This window comes from Ziziphus jujuba, chromosome 4 (genome assembly GCF_031755915.1).
Source record: "Ziziphus jujuba cultivar Dongzao chromosome 4, ASM3175591v1".
Classification (NCBI taxonomy): Eukaryota; Viridiplantae; Streptophyta; class Magnoliopsida; order Rosales; family Rhamnaceae; genus Ziziphus; species Ziziphus jujuba.
In genome coordinates this window covers 30213732-30235439 of record NC_083382.1, presented here as the reverse complement: position 1 = coordinate 30235439, position 21708 = coordinate 30213732, and the positions used below count along the sequence as shown (strand labels likewise).

The 21708-nt window shown below is 37.2% G+C and overlaps 1 pseudogene; it reads left to right on the top strand.

The window, feature by feature from the left end:
* Positions 1–13: 13 nt before the first annotated feature.
* LOC132803594 (uncharacterized) lies at positions 14–16465 on the top strand (annotated as a pseudogene).
* The last annotated feature ends 5243 nt before the right edge of the window (positions 16466–21708 follow it).

Here is a 21708-nt window from a genome sequence, read left to right as displayed (position 1 = left end):
GATATATGAATACATGGAAAAAGGGAGCTTGTTCTTTGTCCTAAACAATGATACTGATGCTGCGGAATTGAATTGGAGAAAAAGGGTGAATGTTGTAAAAGGCATAGTGAATGCCTTATGTTACCTGCATCATGGTTGCAGTCCACCGATTGTTCATCGCGATGTATCCAGCAACAACATTCTACTCAACTTGGAACTCGAGGCTGTTGTTTCTGATTTTGGCAAGCAAAACTGCTGGATCCTAGTTCGTCCACTCAAAGTACCATACTTGTTGGTACTTATTGTTATATGGCTCCAGGTCAGTCATATATAAATGACCCTGAATACCATTTCATTTTATTAATTTATTTACCCTCTCTTATAGAAGAAGAACAGAGTACTTTTATCTCATATATTCGTTTTTGTTTTGAAATGCAGAGCTTGCTTATACAATTGCCATTACAGAAAAAAGCGACATATATAGTTTTGGAATGGTGGCACTTGAAACACTAACGGGAAAGCATCCACAAGTATTGCTATCATCGTTATCATCATCATCCACCCAAAATCTGTCACTAATACAAGTACTAGACAAACGCTTAGCATCCCCAAGAAGTAAGTTGGATGCGGAGGATGTGGTTCTTGTTTCTGCAATTTCATTCGCCTGCTTAAATGCCAATCCTAAGCTTCGACCAACAATGGAATCTGTAATTCTAACAATTTATTTCTTGCAAGATAAAAGTATCTTCTGTGGGGTGTCTTAACAATATTTCAGTTGGGCAGCTCATGGACCCACAAGTCTATATAGATGGTTAAACCGACACGTGTACCATTTCGATTCAATGAGTAGCTATTTTGCCATAGGGCTAGTTTCATCTGTTTCTGTTTGACTTATAATTAATATTTTGGAGAAAAAAAAAAAAGCTTTGTTGTGTGTCCTGAATAAATAATAATAATAATAAGGGATATTGACAGCCAAGCATTTCGAATTTTATCGAAGGTGATACATTGTACCTTAAATTTTTTTTTTCTGGCATTTTGCACCCCAAACTTCCTTTTTATTTGCACCGTTGGTTTTTTTTTTTTTTTAAAAATCAAAAATGCATAACGGAATGATTAGGTACCTCACACGTGTGAGGCAACGGTGCAATTAAAAAGGAAGTTTAGGATGCAAAATGCCAGAAAAAAAGTTTAAAGTGTAATGTGTCAACTTCGATAAAATTTGGAGTGCTTTGCTACCAATATCCCTAATAATAATTGGCTCTTAGATGTTGATTACCTTATTTAGTGGCAGAGTCATATGCTTCCACGAGGACTACAAGCTACTCTTCCATATTTTGATAAAAGTCAAACGTTTTGATATTCTTTCTGGTGGCACTATATGGCAGTTGCATCCATGTGCTACAGGAAGAAATTACGTGCTCCTCTTCATTCTTCCCCCCCCCCCCCCTAATTTTCACATTAGGAATCTGAAAATATCCTCTGTGTTAAATTTATTTTTAGATTACTTTTTAATTACTGAGTATGTTTTAGAGTTTGGCCCAACATTATAAGAATTGATGATAGGATCCGCCCCAGGAATCCTCCCAGGATCTCTGGGCTTGTATTGCCTAGTGAAGTTCCATTGGACAATCCTTAGAGTATATCCAATGGAACCTCACTTTAAAACATGGACAACAAACACATGCATTACTAATAATACCTCAATATATAAATATAAATAAATCCACAACAGCACAAAGTCTACAACTGGCCTATTATACCACAGGCCATAACTACACACATAAGTAATATGGTCTCTACTGTGTTCAATATTTAAATTAGAGTATTCTAAGAGTGTTAACAAAGTTTAGAAGTACAAATAAGAAATAAACAATATCCGGAAAGATAAAGGTAAGATAAAGAAAAGATAATACTGTTGCTGTCATGGAAGGAACAAATCTACTAGGGGAATGGATTTAAAACAATAAAACGTGAAATAAATAAATCTCAGTGAGTAGCATAGTATAATAAAAAAATAATAATTTGTTTTCGTAAAATCTTTCTCTCAAGACCTTTCGTTCTACTCGTTTGAAAAGTTTCTCGTTTAAAAATCATTTCACAGAACCTAAACTTGTACCCAATTCAATATCATGAAATGGATGCTCAAAATGTATGAAGTGAATAATCAATATAATATCATAAAATGCCTTAATCAAGATGTAAAAATTGAGCGTAAATATTATAAACACAGTTCCACAAAATTATTACAAAAGTATAGTAATAACCACAATATTTGAAAACCATCAATATACTCAAAACATATACAATGTACCATTCGATGTACCAAACTGTAAACCGTGGGATATACCCACCTCAAGATCCTTAATATATGAAGGCATCATGGAAAATAATAAACCGTCAAGGCGTATCCAACCTCACGATCAGGATAAACCCCGACCTCATGGTCCGTGGCAATAACAAACCGTTGGGTGAAGCCAACCTCATGGCACTGTGGCAAACCCAGCGCGATGTAATATAATACTGAACCGAAACTCTGGTACTATATGGTATATCAATTAAAAATAACCACTACAGTATCCTTAAAACAATATTATAAGATCATATATACTTTTCCAACAATACTATATCATAAATAATACTTTAATATTCAAATTCAACCATTTATTTAAATATCTCAAAAATTTCAAATCATCATTTCATGTTAAAACTAAAATTATCATAGTGAAATATATTCACCATAAACCAATTTTGAACACATAAATTTATAAAATATTTGGATATGCTTAAAATCATATAATTTTCAATCTGCTTTCTCAAATCAATTATTTCCCAAAATGATTTAAAATCTCAATTCAAATACCAGCATATTTAATTAATATAATTTGCAAGTTCACTATGAACTCATCAAAGTTAGAAACCATTTAAAATCTTATCAAAATCCACATAAAATAATAACACATATATGTAAAAGCAGATATTTATATATGCATAAAACAAGTATTTCAATCTAATGGTATATACGTAAAATATTCAAACCATATATATATATATATATATTATACTATATATCCAAAATATTTTTAAAATTATAACCACTCACAGTATTCCAGATGCTCACTCCTACTCCTCTACAAGATCGTTTATAGGCTAAACTCAAATGCCTGTAATATAATAAAATATTTCTTAGACTTCAATAACTAAACTAAAGACATTTGTATGAACCAAATGTCTTAAAATAATTTATACCACTCTAAAATTACATAAATTGGACACTGAACGATCTAATTATACTGCATATCCTTAGGACCCAATATCCAAATTGGGGGCTTTTCACACAAAGGCTAATCTTTCAAAATTGAACCTTCTAATGGGTCCTAATAATATCTAATTTCACTAATCCAACTACAATTGTAACCAATTTGACCAATTTTATCCAAACACGGTTTGAATTTATCCGATGATTAATTAATTGATCCAAAAATAGAAAAATTATCAAACGACCTCCAAAATTCACAAACTGGGCAATATCCCAACTATCTGTTCTGGTATGAAGATTTTGAGTAAGAAAATGGCAAGCAATAGCATAGCTGTGCTGCTTTGTTTTACCATCCTAGCGACTGCTATGTCTGCTAGTGTTTTTGCAACCAACCGAAAGGTTGGTATATATGAGCTTAGAAAAGGTGGCTTCTCTATCAACTTCACTAACTAGGGTGCAACAATCATCTCTCTTCTTCTCCCTGACAGACATGGTTGGTTTGCTTCTTCACAATTAATAATACTCCCTTCTATGAATTATTTATTATACTTCTTCTTTACAAGAAATTCTAATGTCTTTCTTTTCATATTCTAATGCTATGTCTTTTTGGGAGATGCTTTTCAGGAAAGCTTGCTGACGTGGTTCTTGGGTATGATTCAGTCAAGGATTACATGGTTAGCTTTTCGTTTTACTCTATAATTTCGTTTATATTTAACATCCTTGTGTTTTTACCTTCGTTCTTGCATACTCTTTCTTAGAATATCTTTATTAATATATTTGTATTTTTAATAATATAACTAATATAATTAGATTTAATCTAACATTTAGATATTATTTGGAGGCTATATTAGTAATTAAATTAAAATCTTGATTGTGTTAGAAAAGTTGAGAAGCTATTCTTGTAGCCTCTTCAATTCCAAATTTTTGAAGGGGTGGTTGTTGGAGAACCTGATTTTTATATGTTTACTAAAGTTTTTTTCTTTTTTTTTTTGAGTAAACAATATAGTTTATAAAAAATTCTTCCATAATTTTTTTAGAGGTTTAAAAACAACCTTAAACATAGCCTAAGCTAATGGTATAATAATAGTAATAATAATTAGAAAACTGCAAGTTGACAATTGAGAAGCCGGTTCGGAAAAAAGAGGGTCTTGGGACATTTGACTATGATTATCTTCTTCTTATTCTTCTTCTTCTTCTTCTTTTTTGTTGATCTCAACCGCTTTAGATTGCTGCACTGGTTTCCACTTCTCTCAGCAGTTTCCTTAATTATAGATTTCCGCATAATAGATAATATACAGTTGGGATATGGATCCATATGATCCATACAATTGTGGAACAAGTTGGATTGCTTACAATGTAATTGCCTTGTCTATCTCTTTTACGATCTTTTATCAATAATTGCATTGTTGTAACACCCCGTCCCAAAGTACGTCGAAATTTTTGCACGTTGACCGAAGTTGACTGTTGACCAAGAGGGTCAAAATTTTGACTTTTTGTTCTGGATGGAATTTTGCATTGATCGAGGCACCATTTTAAAGTATGTATCGTCTTGAGTTCGTAGACTAGTAGCACGTCGAAATCGGAGATACCATTTGAAAGTTATGCGCAAGGCAAGTTGCTGTCCAAGTTGTCCAATGGTGCCAAGTTTGACTTTTTATTTACGTAGAATTTTCATTTGACTCTTGTAGGGTTGTAAAGTACTCATCGGTACGAGTCTATAGACTAGCGGCATGCCTAATTTGAACATCAGGTTAAAAAATTATGGACTCGCAAATTTTTTCAGATACAGTATTATTTTATATTATTTTAAATTAAATGGTGTTATTGTGAAAAATGTGCGCCATATGTCAAGCCCTCAGCCTTTCCTGTGAGTGCACAGTGGCACCCATAGGATGGTTTCTTATTGGCTCAAACCCGTGTGTGAGCCGTGCGATCGGAGAGAGAGAGAGAGAGAGAGAGAGGGGAGGAGAGAGAGAGGAGAGACCATCACCGGCCACCTCCGATTTGCCATTTTTTGGCCACCCTTTCCATACACGCGCCACCCCACCTTGAAGTCCACTTAAAAACCGGCCGGTCAGCCAAATCTGGCAGCCACCCGACCGTCGACGCGCCCAGATCGAGACTTTTTTCAGCAGCGGCACCGATTGCTTCAAACCCAGATTTCTCTCCATTCTGACCTCTGTTTGCCTCACCACCGGTCCCATCCATTCGCCCATCCTCTGATCTACATCTCCTCCAAAAAATCACAACCAATGGCCACCGGACGCACTGCTGGCAATGACAGGTTCCAGTGACCACGGTTGCTTGTCGGGAAATTGACTTTCCGGCGAGTTCCCAGTTACACCGTCCATCTTTTCCCACTAGTTTCGACCCCTTGAACCCAAATCTGAGGTCAGTTTCCTCCAACTCAAGGCGGTTTGTGAGATCTGAAGATCCAAAACCTGACACCTTTCTGACAAGATTCCGACCACCTCAGGTTCGATCTTTGGAAAGTGAGACCAGATTCGTAATCCTCATTTCACAAGCTTTGATTCAGTGTATCACTCGTAAATTTTGGTTGTCGTTTGTGTTCGCTCCCCGGATACCTATTTGGAAGTTATCCGATTAAAATATTAAAATAATTAGTTTTATGTATTGTGGATATTTTAGGTGCACGTGTGGATAGTGGAGCTGATCCTGCAGAGGATCTTGATTGATACATGTACTTGAGGTGAGTGACCCACTTTAAAACTATTTTGAGGACTATTAAAAATATATATTTTGTGTTATTTGAAATTATGGAAAATAAATACGTTGATATTGAGAGGAATTGATATTTAAAATTTATAATTCCAAATTATGATTAATTAATATATGTAATGTCACCGAACTATATTTTGGGATTGTGAAAAAAAAAAAAATATATATATATATATATGGTGCTAATTGAATTTATGAAAATGTGCTATATATGTTTAATATTGAAGAGATTGTTATTTGAGCTTATGATGATGATTTATGTTGACTTAGTTTATTCATTGCATCAAAAATTATATTTTGGGTTTTTAAATAAATTATGTTTTAAATTGTTATTAAATTTATTTTTGAATTTATGATGCCAAAAGTTTATTGATTTAAGCATATATTGCATGGAATTCATATATTTGATTTTAAAGAAGTTATGGATTTAAATTATGATCGATTATTGTTAAATTTATATTATGGAATTTATTGCGTATAATAAATGTACTTATGTGGATTTAAGCAAATATGAAATATGTGATTTTGATATAAATTGATTTTAAGATTTTGAGAAAAATAATTGTATTAAAGTATTGAGTTCAAAACCTGTATTTATACGTTTGCTTATTTATGGGCATGATTTGATTTTAGGTATTTCAAGAAAAATATTTGTTTAAGTTTGGTGCTTTCAAATTATATAATTATGCCCTTGAAATATTATTGGATTGATTTTATGATTTAGGAAAAGTTATTTGTATATTATTATTGATGATTTTACACCGGAGATATTAAAGAAAAAATGTGGGATTGTGAATTTAAAAAATGGTATGATTCCCACGGTGAGTTTTGGAAAAATTATTATTATTATTTTAAAATAATATGGTTATTTGTTTTAGACGCACTCATACAGTACTGGTGTTCTGTACTGTGTATGTAGATCAGCGCACAAGTTATAATGTCTCCCGTGAGTTGCCATCGGACCGAGGGCTGGCAAGTTTGATATTGGTCATAAGTCGCCCCCCTCCATGGCCGAGTTGACGGTTTAAGCAGCGGTGCTGTCGGGACGCTGAAGTGACCGTATGCAAGTTTCTCTCTTTAACCTCCCGCCGGATGGTGCTCGGGATGCTGGGTATCGTAGGGCATAACTGGTATATAGTGTGGTGCGTCAAGTATTATTTTTCATATATAAATTTCAAATCCTAAAGTTTTAAAATAGTATTTAAATTAAATATATATAACTTGTTTTATCACCTATTTTCAATTAGTATTTTTCTAAAATGTATTGATTCATATTTTATGACACTTATTTTAAAACGATTGAATATTTCAAAATGAATTTTATAATATATTTTTTACCACTTATTTTACATGATTGTTTGTAATTATTTAAATTATATTTTGAGATTGTTTATTTTAGTTTATTAAATCAAATTTTTTAATTATATTTTATTCGTATTTGGATTATTTAAATTTTTATTAAATTAATTATTCCTTGGTTTTTGGGGCATAAAATATTCGATTTTGCGAAAATGTTTTAAAAGGGAAATCTTTCCAACGGAGTGAATGGTGAGGGTTTTGAGAGAAAATATTATTTTTAATTAATTATTAATTATTTACTTATTTATTCTTAATTATTAAAGTGTACTATGACTATCGTTGCTATTATAATTGTATATTGGATAAGATCACTCACTGAGATGATTAGCATCTCATATTTTTAAATATGTTCCCCTAGGTACAAAGATTGGTAGATGTTCGTCCGGAGCGAGCTTAACCTTCGTTGCTATTGTATTTTGAGGAGTTCTCTTTCTTTTCATTTATTTCTATTGTAATATTTCTTTCCATCCTTTGTTGTATAACTTCCATACTTAATTGCATCCTATGATGCTCTGTATACTGTATTGGATATATTTTATTAAATACTGCATTAGTTTCCTGTTTAATTTATGGAAGTGCTGATTATTGTGGAATTAAATTGTAGTAAGGTGGAGTAATAAGGCGGTATGTATATAGAAGTGTGTTTTCAGTGTAGGAAATTTGTGGTAAGTCCAACCCTTATGGGAGGTTCTGTCGGATTTTCCGTTGGAAGGTCCGGTAGGGTTTTCCTGGGATCAGAGCTTGTCTAGGGTTCCGATAAGGGATCTTGGACGGATCCTGAAAATTGTTGTCATTTAGAATGAAGGAAAACGATAAAGTCTCTCTATTTGATTTTTTGTGTTGATGGAAGAAGTATGATTAAGTACCAGTAAAATTGAAAGAGAAAAGAGTTTGACTTTTTGTTTACGATTGAATTGAGTTAGACTGGATTTGAATAGTTTAAACTTTTTAATATATTTGATGTAGTATATTGGACTAATTGTCATTGAAAAGATATATATTATATATTTTACCAAGGATAATATATTGTGTTTCATTAAAGTGTATTCTTTAAAAAATTGTAACATCCTATAAAAATTTTAAGAGATATATATAGGTGAGAAAGTTTGGAGGGCAGGAAAACGAGTGATTATTATATTTGTAGTTAGTTTTGGTTAAATGGTAAAACTATTGAGAATGCACTTCAAAGTTTACAATTCTAACCTTTTTAACCCTTTTTCAAATTGTAACAAAAAAAATTGAAAAAAGGAAGATGAGAGATTTAAAAAGATGGGATTAAGAGACTGGGAAGGGATAGGAGTTCTGGCTTCAAAAGCTTGTATTTAGCCCATTTGTGTAATTGTACTCCTTATACTCGTGAAATTGAGATTATTTCATATATCAGGGATTTAATATTTAGGTGAATTTGTTGTACCAAACATAAGACTGGATATTTTTTCAGCAAAAAGAAAAAAAAAAAGGAAAGAAAAAAAGATTTACAAATAGAATGGATATTTAATTTATTTATATATTGTTTAATCCTTCCCATCATACATGCCACTAGTACTTTCATTGCCATATTTATGTTGTCAGGACCCGTCCAGAATTCCTTCCCCGGAACCCTAGACAGCCCTGATCCCAGGGAAACCCTACCGAACCTTCCAACGGAAAATCCGGCAGAGCCTCCCCTAAGGGATTTACTTACCACAAAATTCCCTGCACTGAAAACACACTTCTAAAATTATCCCCTTATTCCTCCCACAGTACTACAAATCGATTCCACAAATTGCAGCACTTAAAAATAAATAAATACAGTAATCCAGTGCAAAATAAATACAACAAGAGTGAAAGAAATATTACAACTGCAATAAAAGAATAACAGGGTACTGCCGAACTAAAACAGCGAGGAAGATCAAGTCCGCTCCGAGTGAACGCCGACAACCTGGTACCTAGAGGAACGGAATTTAAGAGTGTGAGATGCTAATCATCTCAGTGAGCGACCCTACTACTATACCATATAATATCACAGTAATAAGTATAAATAATAATTATTTGGAAATAATATTTTCTCTCAAAACCCTTACAATTCTCTAAGTTGGAAAGGTTCCCCTTTGAAAACAATTTCACAAAACCCTTTATCCATATTCCCCGAAAACCAAGACATCAATTAAATACCAGAAGCGGTAACAATTATATTTTTAATTCCAATTCAGTTTCCAAACATTTTATTTTTAAAACACAGTTCTGAAAATCATTTGATGCACCCACTATATACCAGTGGCGCCAACAGTACCCAGCGTCCCAAGGTACCGCCAGACAGGAGGTTATAGAAAGAAACCGGCATACGGTCGCGTGGCGTCCCACTGCGCCGCTGCTAACCTGGTGTCCCGGCCAAAGGGGGGTGGCCGCCCTCTCCGATGGCATCCACAGGACACCCTCATAATATCAACCGCGCGCTACTCACACCCACCTGCGCGCTAATCACATCACCTGCGCGCTAATCACACCCACCTGCGCGCTAATCACAACCGTGTGCACACTAACCATATCACATATACCATATCACATAATCAGAACACCAGTACGTGCACGGTGCATCTAAAAATTATAAAATCCATAAATTTAAATCATAAAACAAATTTCACATTTTTCATAAGCATAGCGGGCATAATCCATCCGCTTGAACCGGGAAATTCTCCACAATTTCCTTATAATCCATACCATAAATTCCATGATTTTCAAATCCACCAACTTCCAAATCCATCAATTCAAATATCCACATTTTTTTCCAAGCATAAATAATTTCTCGAAATATCATAATCAAATCCCATAATATTTTATGGGCATATTTCATAAAAATTGAAATCACCAATATAACCAAATATTTTCTTTGAAATATTTGAAAATCAAATCATGCCCAATTTACCATTAAAACCACACCAATTTCAAAATCCTCAAAACCATAAAATAATTCCACATGGCATAAATTTGTAGAATTCGCATTTTCTTAAATCCAATAAATTCATAAATAATTCTACAATAAATCCAATAAATATTTGGCACATAGATATTAAATTCCAAATATTTAATTCACACATAATATATTCATCAATTAAATTCCCCAAAATTAATTTGAAGGTGGGTCACTCACCTGGAGCACGCAATTAACCCATGATCCACTACGGGATCAATTCTACGACTCACCGGTGCTCCTAGAACAAAATTCACAGACAGTCAAATAAATTAATATTTTATTCGGGTAAATAATACCCGGTACCCGGGGGGTCAAAACACAAACGATATCTAGAATTTACGAGTTATATACCGAATCGAAGCTCGAGTGATGCTAATCACAGATCCGGTCTTAATTTTCGATGATCGTACCCGACGGGGTTTGAATTTCGTCGGGAAGCTTTCCGGGTTTCGGCTCCGCAATTCTCCCAAACCGTCGCGAATTGGCGGAAACGGAAGTCGGATTTGGGTTCAGGAGGTCGAACACTGCGGACTGGAGCTGGCCGGAATTTTCGGGTACTCGCCGGAACAGTATTTTCCGGCGGGCCGCCACGTCACCGGCAACCGTCGCCGGAACAGTATTTTCCGGCGGTGGCCGTTTGCTGTGAAATTTTGCAGATTTGTAGATCGTGAGGAGAGCAATCCAACGGGACCGACGGTGAGCAAAACGGAGGTCGGACGGCGGAGAAATCACCGTTTGAAGATTTTCGACCCCTCGCCGGAAAACGCTCCGATCCCGGCGCGTCGGTGGTCCGATGGCCGTGATTTTTGGTGGGTAGGCCGGACTTGAGGAGAGGATGATGGGTGTATGGCGCGTGTACTGTATATCAGCCGGAATAGTGCCGATTCGCGGTGGCCGGCGGTGGAGGGGAAAAATCGCCGCCAAACTTCGGACGTCCGATCCGGGCGCGTCCGGCGGCCGTTCGCCGTGCAATTTGGAGGTTTTGCCGGAAATGAGGTGGGCAATCTGGCTGGCCGGCGCGTGTACAGTAACTAGGCCGGAAAAACGTGAAAATGACCGGCGGCCGGCGGGTCCTCTCTCTCTCTTTCTCTCTCCTCTCTCTCTTTCTCTCTCTTCTCTCTCTTTCTCTCTCTTCCCCGAGAGTTTTTCAAAATTAAAACCCTGCGTGACACTGTTCATGCCACGTGGACCACTCAGAAGCTGACACGTGGCATTTCACTGTTCACGACCCAAAAACATTAAAATAATACGGTATCCGGTAAACTTCAAACGTCCATAACTTTTTAACCACATGTCCGATTTAAGCGTGCTGCTAGTCTATGAACTCGTATCGACGAGTACTTTACAACCATACAAGAGTCAACTCACAATTACATCACAAGAAAAAGTCAACTCCCGGCACCTTTTAGATAGTTTACACTTCAACTTGTTTTGCCCATAACTTTCAAACCGTAGCTCCGTTTTCGACGTGCTACTAGTCTACGAACTCAGGGCGTCATGCACTTCGCCACGGTACCCTAGTCAACTCAAAATTCTCACCGAGTCAAAAAGTCAACTTTTGACCCCTTTGGTCAACGGTCAACGGTCAACCTCGATCAACGTGCACGGATTCCGGTGCGATTCGGGACGGGGTGTTACAATGTTGACATAACTTGAGATATATAGTAAACTTGCATTCTAATAATTAAGTTTACAAAAATAATGGTAATTTAACGTAGTTTCTATCAAAGTTTAAAATTCTGAATACCTAGATCAAACCATGGCAGCCAATTGATGCACCTGAGATATAGTCCAACATAAATGTCCAATATATATATATATATATATACAATACCATCCATTCATAATGCAAAACATTTGCCATATAAATTCTTATCCTAATTAAGGACTTATTGCTTTGTTTTTTCTTACATCAAGATGTATGATATAACTTTGACGTAACTGTAAATTAGCAAAACATTTGTAGAATGATACATCATACGTTGGTTCTATTGTCGGAAGGGTTGCTAACCAAATTGGAGGCGCCCAATTCAAATTGAATGGAACCCTTTATAAGTTGCTAATGAATGGGAAAATATGCTTCATGTTATGTTTGTAACACCCCGTCCCGAACCATGTCGAAAATTTTTGCACGTTGACCGTTGACCAAGGGGCCAAAAGTTGACTTTTTGATCCGGTTGGAATTCTAGGTTGACTGAGGTACCGTTACGAAGTACACATTGGCACGAGTTCGTAGACTAGTAGCACGTTGAAAACGGAGCTACGGTTTGAAAGTTATGAGCAAAACAAGTTGAGGTCCAAACTGTCCAAGGGGTGCCGGAGTTGACTTTTTATTCATGCAAGGTTGAGTTTTGATTCATGCATGGTTGTGGAGTGCTTGTCGATACGAGTCCGTAGACTAGCGGCACGTTCGATTTGGACATGTGGTTTGAAAGTTATGGACCTGTAGAGTTTTTTAAATACTGTATTATTTTAATATTATTTTTTAAACGCGTAATGTTGTGCCACGTGTGACTTAATGAAAGTGACCATATGTCACCATGGTGAAATGCCACATGTCAACCATGTTGAAAATCAAATTATTTTTATTATTATTTTAAATAATAATATTATTATTTAATTATTTAATTATTTTTATTTTCCTTTTTCTTTTTCTTTTTCTTTTCCTTTTTCTTTTCTTTTCTTTTTCTTTTTCTTTTCTTTTCCCCACGTGGGAAAACACCCTTCCCTTTCTTTTTTCCTTTCCTTCCCTTCTTCTTCCCCGAGCCCGACAGAGACAAAAAAGAAACACGCACAGACTGTTCCCTCTCTCTCTCTCCTTTGACTGTCTCCCTCTCTCTGTTTGACCACTGTTTGGCCGGATTTCAATCGCCGGAATGCCACACGCGCCGGCCACCGGTGTAGCCCACCTCCTCGCGACCTCGGCCTTCAAATTTCCCGGCCAGTCGCCGCCGGACGCTCCCAAATCGGGCCGGTGAAGCCGGCGGCTGGTTATGTTTTTTCGGTGATTCTCGCCGTTTCCGACCAACCAAGCCCGACCCATACCTTTAGTCCACCATTTTTGACCCCTTTGAGTCCATTTCCGAGGTTAGATTGCTCAAAATCCCCACCGTTTGAAAGATCCCTCAAGTTTAAATCCGACCAAAGCTTTCCGGCCAAATTCCGACCACCTCCGGCGGAATTGGGGTCGATGGAGACCGGATTTGTAATCCTCGTCGCTCAAGCTTCGATTCGGTATATTATTCGACCATTTTGGTTAACGTTTGTGTTTGACTCCCCGGGTATCGGGTATTATTTACCCGAATAAAATAGTAATTTATTTGACTATGTGTGAATTTTGTTCTAGGAGCACCGGTGAGTCGTGGAATTGATCCCATGGTGGATCATGGTTTAATTGCGTGCTCCAGGTGAGTGACCCACCTTTAAAAATATTTTGGGCAATTTATTATATTTATTTGGTGTTTATTTGATATCCGTAATTTGTGCTCATGTGGCGTATTTTAAATATAATCGGGAAAAATATTATTTTATATATATATTTACCCATTGGTGCTAAATGAAATTTTGGGGGTCATTAAGAAATTCCTGATTATTATTTTATTGTGATTAAATGGTATTTATTACACATGAGCAAGTATTTTCAGTAATTGATTGTGTCTGGATTTTATATCATTTTTGGGCAATTAATTATGTTTAATTGGTATTTAAATTATGATCATGTGGTACAATTTGGTTATGGTTTTATTGTGGTTTAATTTATTTATTATGCATGAGCAAATTATATTTCGGTAATAATTCGTAAGTGGTTTTAAGTATTATTTTCGGGCATAATTGGGTTAAATATTTTATGAAGATATTTGTTTAAATTTTATAATTTATGCCCGCGGTATTTTTATTGTTGAACCTCACACTTCGAGAAAATTGTGGTTTATTTGTTATCGAGGTTTCGTACTGGTTTGGTTAAATAAAAATATGTGGGATGGTAAGTATGAGAATTTAATATATTTCCTATGGTAATTTTGGAAAACGGTACGGTTGGTTAATAATAATTATTTTAGACACACTCATACAGTATTGGTGTTCTGGTATATGGACACGTGGTAGCGCGCAAGTATTATGTGGTTTAGCGCGCAAGTATTATTTCTCCCGTGGTTGCCATTGGACTGGGCAGGCAAGTTTGATATTAGCCACAGCCGCCCCTCCCTTGGCCGGGATGATGGTTTCAGCAGCGGTACTGTCGGGATGCCGAAGTGCCGTTTGTAAGTTTCTCTCTTTAATCTCCCCGCCAGTCGGTGCTCGGGACGCTGGGTATCGGAGGGCATCACTGGTATATGGTGTGGTGCGTCAGGTGTAATTTGCAAATAATGTTTTAAACCCCAAAAATGTTCAAAAATTATTTACTATAATTTATTACATTTTAATTATATATTGGGGTATGTATTTATTTATTTATTGTTTATTAAATTATTTGATCCCTTGGTTTTTCGGGAGGTACGAATATTGGGTTTTGTGAAAATGTTTTAAAAGGGGAACATTTCCAATGGAGTGAATAGTGAGGGATTTGAGAGAAAATGTTACTTTAAATGTTTATTTATTTATCTATTTATTTGTTCGGTATTGGTTAATTAAATCCCTTTATTTGGTATATTATTAATATTAAAGGTGTACAGTAGATAGGGTCACTCACTGAGATGATTAGCATCTCACACTCTTAAATTCCGTTCCCCTAGGTCCAGGTTGGAGACGTTGATTGTCCGGGGCGAGCCCAACGTCTCAGTTTGTTGCCGAAGGTTCAAGAAGTATTTCTTCCCTTTTTCCTCTCCATCCTGTATTGCTTTTTATCTGTCCTTGTATAAATTCCACATTATCTGTATAATGCTCTGTATACTGTATTGGACATGTAGTTATTATTTATGCACTGGGTTGGTGCTGTTATTATTTGAAGTGCTGTAAATTTGTGGAATCAATTTGTAGTATTGTGGGAGGAATAAGGGGATGTTTTTTGAAGTGTGTTTTCAGTGCAGGTAATTTTTGGTAAGTCCTACCTTTAGGGGAGGTGCTGCCGAATTTTCCGTTGGAAGGTTCGGTGGTATTTCCCTGGGATCAAGGCTTGTCTAGGGTTCCGGAGAAGGAATTCTGGACGGACCTGACATGTTGGTCTCATATTCAAACCTGAAATTTACTCCTCTTATATGCTGGTATTCCAATAAACCCCTTTCCTCATATTGTTATTTATCAGGTGGCAAAATAGGTTTCAGAGATGTTGTTTGGAAAGTTAAAAGACATTATAATAAAGGTCCTTCTCCCTACAGTATCTTCACTTATTGCAGCTTCGATGGCGAACAAGGTAAGCAGGCCTTTATTTTCATTCAGACCTAAAAATCTATGATTAATAGCCGTGTTGGGGATTTTGGTTGCCTTTATTGTCAGCAAACCCCAATAAATAGATAAATAAATAACAAGTTTATCTAGTTTGTTACCTTGCTTTAATTTTTGTTTTTTTATTTTCCACACATACTCAATCTGTCATGTGTTTATATACAAGGTTTCCTGGTGATGTCCTAGTCACAGTTACATACTTCCTCATTGGGGACAAGCAATTGAGTGTATCAATGAAAGCTATTGCTCTAAACAAACCCACACCTGTGAGCCTGGCTCAACACATATACTGGAACATTGGAGGCCACAATAGCGGTGATATCCTATCCAATGAAATCTTGATCTTTGGATCCCATTTCACTCCCGTTGATAGTTATCACATTCCTACTGGAGAAATTGCATCTGTAAAAGGAACACCGTATGATTTCCTAAAACCGCACGCTGTTGGAAGAAAAATACATATGTTAGATCATGGCTATGACATTAACTATGCTCTTGATGGTGATTCGGGCGTCAAATTGATGCCGGCTGCGTTGGTGTATGATAAAAAGTCTGGAAGGGTGTTGAAGCTGTGGACAAATGCTCTTGGTATGCAGTCCTACACGAGCAACTTTCTCAAGGATGTGAAGGGAAAAGGTGGATTTGTGTATCAGCCTCATGCAGCATTATGTTTGGAGACTTAAGGTTTCCCTGATGCAGTGAATCATCCCAATTTCCATTCAACAGTTGTAAGTCCTGGAAAGCCTTATAGTCATCAGATGCTGTTTAAGTTTTCAACCAAATCCCCATCTGCTTAGCCTTGGATAAAGGTTATGATCTTTGTAGTTGGAGTTCAGGCAAAATGGTTCCAAACCAATAATTTAACATGGACAAGATAGGTCCATTGAGGACTAATCATGTCGGTGAATATTCTAATTTATGTTTGTAACTCTTTTTCCCTCCACCTTTTAATTGCTCTGTATTTTGTCTGATTTCTGTTAGAGTAATGATACTTTTGTTGTTGTCATTAGTTGCTTTTTGATGTTTGGTTACTTTATATTCAAATTTTTTCTAAAAACACTGTTGTGTTAGGTAGCTAAAGTATGGCTTGGCTTTTGGTAGTAGAGAATTATGGGGATCCAGCCTTTTATCTCCTAAAGCTCAAGCCCATTAGCGTTTCAACCTTAGAAACCCTTGAGAGAGCATTATAAATAAATGCTCCATTTCAGTCTTGTATCACATAACACACAGAATAGAAAATACAGGTTTTTGAAAGAGGCTGAGAGAAATTTTTGTTGTATAATACATCTTTTCCTTCTAAATTTTCGTGCCTTTTTGTATCTTTTTATTTTTCTATATTATTTTGTGTGTCTTTTGTGATCAAAGGATCATAATAAGTGGTATCAGAGACAAGATCCAGGTATAGGGATTGCCGTCAAAATGATCAAACAAAGTATTTGAGCATACCAGAAGGTAGATCTCGTCGAGACGAAAAGAACGAGCCCAACCGGATCTCCATCCACCATCGCACATGCCTCCACGGGCGGGTCAAATTTTCTATGCAGCTTTTCACGCGTCGGTCAACCAACACGTGCCATCTATGCGCCCTAGCCTAGCCGAGCCATAAGCCGAGCCGTGCCACATCACCCTGCCACATCATCATCCAGCTTTCTGCCACATCATCCGGTCTGCCGTGTCATTAGCCGTGTGAGCATCGGTCCAAACTTTTCTAAAATTGCATAAATACCCATATATTTTTGGTATTTGTAGGTTTTCCTAGAAGTTTTGATATTTGTAGTTTGACCCGGAACTTTTAGAAATTACACTTTGACCCCAAATTTTGAAGATTCAGATTTTGACCCGAGAAGAGTCAAACCCAATGTTTTTGACCATTCCGTATGCAATGGTGGACTCTATTTTTCAGAATTCAGCTCCAATTTTTTACAAGACAATATGTCAATGGACGAGTCATATTCGGGAGCAATGATCAAGCTTACTACCACCAACTATGCATTTTGGGGACCTTGGATGGAAGATCTTCTAAATTGCAAGGACTTGTTTAACCCCTTAGATGCCAAATGAAAAAATCCCGATCCCACCAAAGAAGCAAAATGGAAGAAGATAAATAGGAAAATGATTGATCAAATCCGCCAACGGATCGACCACAATGTCTTCCATTATGTTGCATAAGAGACAGACACATACGCCCTTTGGAAGAAGCTGGAGGACATGTCCTAAGCCAAGACTGCTCAGAATAAAGCCTTGTTGATGAGGCGTCTGGCGGATTTGAAGTTGAAGAATGGAACTTCTGTAACTGAGCACACTAGTATATTTCAGAACTTGGTTAACCAATTGTCTGTGGTGGAGTTACAACTAGGAGATGAAGAACAGGAACTTTTACTTCCTAGCTCTCTTCCAGATAGCTGGGAGACACTAGTAGTCTCTCTCAGTAATTCGGCCCCTAATGGCAAATTTACCATGGCTACGGTGACTGATGCCTTATTTAACGAGGAGGTCAGGAGGAAGGATATTGGCAATGATTAAACACATGCTTTTGTCACAGAGAAACAGGGGAGACAATAAGAATGTACTCATGACAGAGGGAGAGGCAGGAGCCAAAGTAGAGGCAGATCGATAGATGGAAGGAGGCCAACATACAAGTGTCATTATTGTGGCTGAGAAGGACACTTGAAGAAGTAATGCAGGAAGATGTTGCGAGAGTAGGGGCAGAAAAACAATTAGCCGAAGAAGGATGGTGAAACTTTAGTCACTGTCAGAGGAGAAGTGGCATATTGTTCCACAAATGAAGAATCATGTTTTCACACTTTAAGCTAAGAAGTTGAATGGGTAGTAGATACTGCAACATCCTACCATGTTACTCTGCATATAGAGTTTTTCAAAACATATAAAGTAGGAGACTTTGGCATAGTGAAGATGAGAAATTGTAACAGCTCAGTCCACCAGCATGTGATATTGTCCACTTTGGACCCCGCCCACACAGGTTTAAAACGTGTCACAAGGGAAAGGTATCCACAGCCTTATAAGGCATGCTTCATTCCCCTTTCCAACTAATGTGGGATCTCACAATCCACCCCCCCCTTAAGACCCAGTGTCCTCGCTGGCACACCTATCCGGGTACTATCTCTGATACCAACTGTAACAGCCCAGTCCACCCGCGTGTGATATTGTCTGCTTTGGGCCTCGTCCGCACGGGTTTAAAACGCATCATAAAGGAAAGGTATCCACAGCCTTATAAGACATGCTTCGTTCTCCTTTCCAACCGATATGGGATCTCACAGAAATAACAGCTTTGCTAAGATTGCTGGAGCTGGTGATATTCAGATAAAGACTAATGTCGGACATATAATTACTTTGAAGGATGTTCAATATGTTCCAGACCTTCAGCTCAATCTGCTTTCAGGAATAGCCTTTAACAAGGAACGCTTCTGCAACCACTTTTACAACGGCACATGGAAAATGACAAAATGTGCCATGGTTGTTGCTCGTGGACATATTTATGGAACACTTTACAAGACTTATGTGAAGATTTGTGCAGATAGCCTTAATATTACGGAAGAGAGATATCTCAAAATCTGTGGCACCAGAGACTCGGTTACATGAGTGAGAAAGGATTGTCTACCTTGATGAATAAGAAGCTTATCTCCATTTCCAAGGATGCTGTGTTGGATCCTTGTAATCATTGTTTGTATGGTAAGCAACACAGAGTCTCATTTAAATCCTCTTCAACGAGAAGATTAGAGTTGCTTAGTCTGGTACACCAGAATGTTTGTGGTCCTTTGGAAGATGAATCTCTAGGTGGCAACAGATATTTCCTTACCTTTATAGATGATGCTTCTCGGAAAGTGTGGGTTTATTTTCTGAAGACGAATGATCAAGTTTTAGATCACTTCAAAGAGTTCCATGCCATGGTAGAGCGTGAGACAGGAAAGAAGCTGAAGTGTCTTCGCTCAGACAATGGAGGTGAGTATACTTCCCAAGAGTTTGATGTCTATTGTAGAAGACATGACATTCGGCATGAGAAGATGGTTCCTTGCACCCCGCAACATAATGGTGTAGCCGAGAGAATGAATCGGACTATTATGGAGAAGGTCAAAAGTATGATCAGTATGGCTAAGTTAACAAAGTCATTATGGGGAGAAGCTGTTCGTGCCACCTACTATCTAATTAACAGATCGCCATCAGTACCATTGAATTTTGAAATTCCGGAGAAAGTGTGGTCTGATAAGAATCCCTCATACTCTCATTTAAGAGTATTTGGATGTTTAGCCTTTGCACATGTATCCAAGAAACTTAAATAGAAGCTTGATGCAAGAACTACTCCATGCATCTTTATCGGATATGGAGATGAAGAATTAGGATACAGATTATGGGATCCAAAAGCAAAGAAGGTTATCAGAAGCAGGGATGTGGTATTCCAAGAGAACCATACTATAGAAGACATTGAGAAGCCAATGAAGACTTCTAATACCAGTGCCCATGATTTTGTTCTTCATCCAGCACCAGAACAACCCACCACAGATGACGACGAGGTGCATGGAGAACTACCAGAAGCAGAATAGGAGATAGAAGAGGATGTTGAGTAGGGAGATGCTCAAGCTGCAGGACCATCACAGCAGTCAAATGATGGTACACCTCTCTGAAGATCTGAACGAGGTCGTGTTCTCTCAAAGAGATATCCAGAATCTCAATATATTTTGCTTACTGAAGAGGGGGAGTCAGAGAATTTTCAGGAAGCTAATTCTCATTAAGACAAAGAAAAGTGGCTGCATGCAATGCAAGATGAGATAGAGTCTTTGTAGAAAAATCATACTTATGAGTTGGTTGAGCTTCCAAAAGGAAAGAAGGTACTGAAGAACAAATGGATATTCAAGCTCAAGAAAGATGGCAACGGACGGGTGGTGAAGCACAAAACCTGATTGGTCGTCAAAGGTTTCCTTCAGAAGAAAGGAATTGATTTTGATGAGATTTTCTCACCAGTGGTGAAGATGACTTTGATGCGAGTTATTCTCGGTTTAGTAGCCTATTTAGACCTAAAGCTTGAGCAGATGGATGTGAAAACAGCATTCCTTCATGGTGATCTACATGAGGAGATTTATATGGAGCAGCCAGAGGGTTTTGAGGTTTCAGGGAAAGAGAACCTTGTTTGCAAGCTAACGAAGAGCTTGTATGGCCTCAAGCAAGCACCTAGACAATGGTACAAGAAGTTTGACTCTTTGATGGTGTGTCAAGTATACAAAAAGACTGATGCAGACCAGTATGTTTATATTCAGAGATTTGCAGATGGAAACTTCATTGCACTTTTGCTGTATGTCGACAACATGTTGATCGTCGGACAAGATGCAATGAAAATTAGTCAGCTGAAGAAGGAACTTTCCAAGTCATTTGATATGAAAGACATGGGACCAGCTCAACAGATTTTAGAAATATAAAGAGCTCGAGATAGGAAGAATTACAAGTTATGGCTATCTCAAGAGAAGTATGTTAAACAAGTGATAAAGAGATTTGGCATGGAGAAGGCCAAACCAGTCAGCATTCCATTAGCAAACCATTTCAAGTTGAGCAAGAGATCGTGCCCTTTACCCAAAGTAGAGATAGAGGAGATGACTTTAGAGCCTTATTCTTCAGTGGTGGGAAGTCTAATGTATGCAATGGTTTGTACTAGACCGAACATTGCTCATGCAGTTGGTACTGTGAACAGATTTCTTTCAAATCCTAGAAAAGAACACTAGGAAGTAGTCAAGTGGATTCTCAGGTATCTTAAGGGTACATCCAATGTATGCTTATGTTACAACAAAAATGCTCCACTTCTACATGGCTATATAGATGCAAATATGGCCGGAGATCTTGATAGTAGGAAATCTACTTCAGATTATATTTACACTTTTGCTGGAGGAGCTGTGTCATTGTAGTCAAGATTGCAAATGTGTGTAGCTTTATCCACGACAGAAGCAGAGTATATTGCCGTAGCAGAAGCCGGTAAGGAGATGATGTGGTTAAAGCATTTACTCCATGAACTGTGCGTCAAGCAGAACGACTACAA